This window comes from Bombus pascuorum, chromosome 10, assembly GCF_905332965.1.
Source record: "Bombus pascuorum chromosome 10, iyBomPasc1.1, whole genome shotgun sequence".
Classification (NCBI taxonomy): Eukaryota; Metazoa; Arthropoda; class Insecta; order Hymenoptera; family Apidae; genus Bombus; species Bombus pascuorum.
In genome coordinates this window covers 3,739,462-3,744,453 of record NC_083497.1, presented here as the reverse complement: position 1 = coordinate 3,744,453, position 4,992 = coordinate 3,739,462, and the positions used below count along the sequence as shown (strand labels likewise).

The following is a 4,992-nucleotide window of genomic DNA, read 5'->3' as shown; positions in this document are numbered from 1 at the left end:
CATGAGTATACACGTCAAATCGTATCGATCTACGCCAGTCACGATCGACCATTGTTCCTGTAAGCTCTTTCGCGGCTGACACTTCGTTCGGAAACCTTGCTCGCCGCGTGTAATCCGGTATTTACATATTCCCAAATGCTTGCACGAGTTGCTGATCACGGCTGAACTCTGCACACCGCCCTGGCGCCTCGTTCCTTTCTTTGAAATTGGTTTAACTTGCAACAGCAGCTTTGGAGATGCAAAATACCGCTTATTGATGGTACGAGTATTTTCGCGAGCTAAGAACCAGAGAGTTCCACTCTGCGCATAATAACAGATCGAAATGCACATTCACTGCAAAAGAAATATAAAAATGAACAATTAAATAAATTGATTAGCTGTCTTAAATCGTTTTCCAACCTTCCATTTTTTCACCTTCTTCTTTCTTCTTTTCAACGAAAGCGAAAAATTATTTGGAGGCTTACAAAACAATTATTTACCAAACGTAATTGTTACAAAAGATAGACTCTAAGAAACAATGGTACAATATTATTTTTGTAATTTCTTATTTTTTACACTTGAAATCTTCCTTTCACGTTTTTAATGATTTTCTAATACAGACTGATTTATTTTCAATTGTGACGCTCTTGAAATACACCTGAGAAATTTGAAATATGAAATACGAAGTACGGAACAAACGAAATACACAGACCGATCTATCCTCCTCAAATTCCTGTGAAATTCAATTCCACATCCCTACCCCGTCAAAACGTGCATCCAGAACGAGTCAGAACACGTGACCAGTTACAGCCCCGGAGCGATATAATTCCCGTGTCGGCATAGAAGTACGTAGCTCGCGTGGGATTGGATAAGGGCACAAAGCACGGCCAATTTGGGTTAATAACGCTCCTCGGTTAAATCTACTAGAAGAAAGACAGAACACCGTCGACACGTTTTCTCGGTCGCGTTCTTCATCCTCGGGTTACAACTATTACGGTGCGCAGTATAGTGCAGAGTTTATATCATGACTCTCCCTACGTTTTCGTAAAATTTGGTAATATCTTTTTCTCTTTTGAAGTTTCTTACAATCGATTCTTTCGTCGAGAAGGCAACTTTATTAATTGCATTGGGCTATTAATGTATTTTATATATATACGAAACTTTTATATACGAAACTGATTGAGGCTAAATATTAGTTGTTAAATCTGGTTATCAATAATTTAGTAAAATGAAAGTGTAAATAAGCATTCGTTCACCGTCTAACGATCGAACATTTGCAGAAATTAGACCCGGCACTTAAATGTTGGATTTTATTATTGTATTTAAAAGAATACAAGATGATTATTAAAATGAAGATCTCTCAGTCTAGTTACTTACAATTAGCTAGTGTTTAAAGGATAAAAAAAAATTAAGTACGAAGTGAAATTGTGCATGGAATGATTCGTGAAACAACGAATTGGAATTTTCTCACTGCAAATGATCATAACTTGCGAAATGAATGCATGGAGTGCAAGAAATCGAGTCCTATTCTGTAAAGGAAAGTAGATATTTATATAACATGTAAAAACATATTGGTCAATTTGTTAATTAATAACCAGACAAAAGATACGTATGCATTTCTGGCTTAAGGTTTCACAAATCTGCAAAATGCATATAACATGTAAGAATATACAAAACATTCAAAGTAGAAGACTTGTTGTTGTGTCGTACCTACATATTTACAAAGATATAAAATTGCATAAACATTCGCGTGAATTTTTATCAATTTCTATTAACAAAGCGCGACAAGTTATTACACTATAATTTACTTCTAAAACAAAATGGAATATAATAAATACGAAGAACCATCTTTATATTTTATTCTTTTTTTTCGGACGATGCTATTGATGACAAAGTATACGATATATGATATTTTGTTACAATTTTAGGCTTGAAACGGTACAGATTTGGCACTTTTTAACCACGTCCCTTCCCTACAAATCCATAAACGTCCGCTACGTAAGGTACGTAAAGGTACGCGTTTACTCTAGAGTTAAACAATCGCGAGTTGCTCTCGAGGGTGTTTCTCGCAAGTGGATACCGCTTTGAAAGCGACTCTCATTTTCTATCCTATCTGATAGTGACTCGGATAGTCGTGTTTCTCAACGCAGTGTTCACTTACGAGAAATACTCTCGAGAGCACCTCGCGATAGTTTTACTCTTGAGTGGACGCGTACCTCGACGATTACCCTCTCGGTCCACCTTAGATAGGAGAGAGGCGGAAAGCAATGAGCGAGCGTGCGCTCGCGTGGCCGTGTGTGGGTTGAGAAACCGGAGTTATTTATGAAGTGTACCACGGGGAGAGGCACGACCGTGGGACCGCCTATCTGATGCTCTTATTTCGTTGTTTGCTCCCAAGCGCGTAATACCGAGCTAGGAAAGTGCGACACGTGCGCTTGCTGCCCGTGCGTCGCGCGTCTTCCGCTCCGCCGTGTGTTCCACCGACACGCCACGTGGGTGAGCGTGTAGAAACCCGATGGAGAGTTAGACTCTCCAGTTAGGTATAGTCGTGTCGAGGGAATCGTCGCGAACAATGTGAGCCTGTTCCAGGTTCGGGTGTTCCTAAGCGACCCCGAGATTCCGACGTGACACTGACCAGCTTCGTGATGAATTTCAACGTTGCCTTCGCTTCGGACTCTGTTTCTCGTGCCATTAATGAGCCAGTCGATTCTGTGTGTGAGTGCGCTTTTAGTTCGCTTTGGGAATCGGAGGTGGAGAGGTTGATGGATTTAGTGGTTTCTAGTGGTAAATTTTAAAAACTATGGTATCTCGTTATAACCAGTAGATTACGGATTGTTATGCATTTATGCCAAATTTAAAAATTCAGAAATGTATAGAATGTACATAATATGTAAAAATATATAAAATATGCAAAGTATAAGAAGATATTTCTACTTAAGTTCCATTTTTCATTGTATTCATAAAAATGTAAGTTTGTACAAAAATTCGTAGTCTAATATTAGTTCACCGATAAAATTTTAATTGCAGAGGCGTGGTTCTATCTGGGTTAGAGTTTGAGCACATATTTCCAGTAATTTGGCGGTGTTTGAAGTTGTGAGAAATTTTGTAAGCTCCGAAAAATTGTTCAGGTAATTTTGGCCATTGAATTTATAGTTAATAATTTGAATCGTGAATTAACTGGTAATATATAAGTGTGCGTGTGTTACTTAACTTGTTAGTCCGTTTTTGTTCGGTTTAAAATTTATATACAGTGTTTTGGATGGTTTTCTGGAATTAGAAATAAATCTGGGAAACTTTGAAAATTCTTTGAAGCAGCTTTCCAACGTAACTTGTATATTCTTATTCTTTCGGTCATTTTCGATTTTTCAATTATATTAAATTATATAAAAAAAAGGTCGTATTGGTATGCATGATTTTTCATTCCAGTTTCATATTAAACATTTCCTCGAAACGTCACAAATTCTTTTTCTTTGTTAAAATGAGAACGAGATTGAAATACAAAGATTTGAGGATCGTAGCTAGGTTAAAATTCTTCGACCAAACAAGGAAAAAAATTCACGACTAACTCGTCATCGTGCCATCAAACGTTCATCCGTTCTCCATAATTACCCATAATTACTCATCTTAGAACGTGACGTCTGCATTAAGCTGATGTCAATGGTAATTAAAAGTCTTTGGAAGCGAGGCTATCAATAAGACGATTATTCATCGGCCTTCGAAAGCGGTTACTTATCCGAAACAATTCACAGTATACTACACAGAAACAAGAAATTCGAGCTCTGTTCGATTTTGAAATCGCGTGTATCATGCCACTAGTAAGATACACAGAGATGAACACACGAGGCGAAACGTGGCGAATACGAGAGCCAAATAAGCCGAAAGCACGCCATTAGCGTATGTAAATATCTCGTTCGGACAGGAATCAATTACCTTGGTCGTCCTTCTGCGATCCTTGCGCCGTTCCATGCATAGCAATGAAGTCAGAAGATGAGGAACCAACGGAAAGCACCGGTCAAACGATGGACAGGAAAACCACTTAAAGCGTAATTGCGCGTAAAACGTTCGATAATTCCGCGAACTATAGCGGAGGTGTGAACGCGAAGATTTTAATTTACCAGCCTTCAAATTTCACGTAATCGTTGTTGACAGTTAATTCGATGGAAGCATTTCGCCGAATGCATTTTGGTACAGACAACAAATGATGAGTAGGCTGTGAATGATTACATAGGTTAGATACTGTGACAAATGTAGATAAATACGTAAACATGCGTTATCCCAGGCAATAAATCTTAGGACATGTACAAATAACTGGATGTTCAAATTGAAGGTCCTCCGTTGTTTTTATTTTCATTCGCATCGCGTGTGCTTTATAACGCAGAATACTAAATAATATAAAATTTATTAATGTTTTTCATTGAACGTAAGGAGTATATCCGAATCCTCAACTTCATAAAACAATCCCTTCTCACAAACTTAAACGAAAATAAAACGTTCGCCGAAACTCGTCATTATCCAATTTTACTATCTCAATCGTAGAAACGAAACTTTCAGCATTAAACGAATGCTGTAGCCTTTATTTAATAAAATGTTGGAATTGTAAGCACCGCCGTTGGAAAGCGCGTGCAGGCAACATTGGCGATAAACGAAATCGCTGCGTAAAAGTTATCGGCTTGGAGGGAGTCAGCGTTTCAAGGTGAGCCATTTACGACGTAGAAACGAAAGTTTTATCACTTTTCGTCAGAGTGCACCGCCGGAGATCTTGATTAACCGGCGGACAAGGGAGGATTTTACGAGGTTTAGCCGGACGATCGAAATTCAACTCGGTAGTCCGTGGATGATGCTTATTGGACCAGGTGCGAATTATGCTCGGAAATTGCCTTCAGAACCGCGCCGTCCTCTCCCCACGGCCGCGAAATTTGCGACGCTTTTACGATCCATTAAGCAGCTACCGAGTTATTTATTCTTTGCTACGAACGAGCACTGGCTAGCCACGAACGAGAGCTACGAAAATAT

General features: G+C 38.8%; 1 long non-coding RNA gene across 2 annotated transcripts; it reads left to right on the top strand.

The window, feature by feature from the left end:
* The first annotated feature begins 1,892 nt into the window (after positions 1–1,892).
* On the top strand, positions 1,893–3,819 carry LOC132911143 (uncharacterized). 2 transcript variants are annotated; one of them, XR_009658920.1, is made up of 3 exons: positions 1,905–2,694; positions 3,007–3,107; positions 3,406–3,819. It is a non-coding gene; the product is annotated as an uncharacterized LOC132911143 (long non-coding RNA). The 2 variants fall into 2 exon arrangements; XR_009658919.1 differs by having other exon boundaries at positions 1,893–3,107.
* The last annotated feature ends 1,173 nt before the right edge of the window (positions 3,820–4,992 follow it).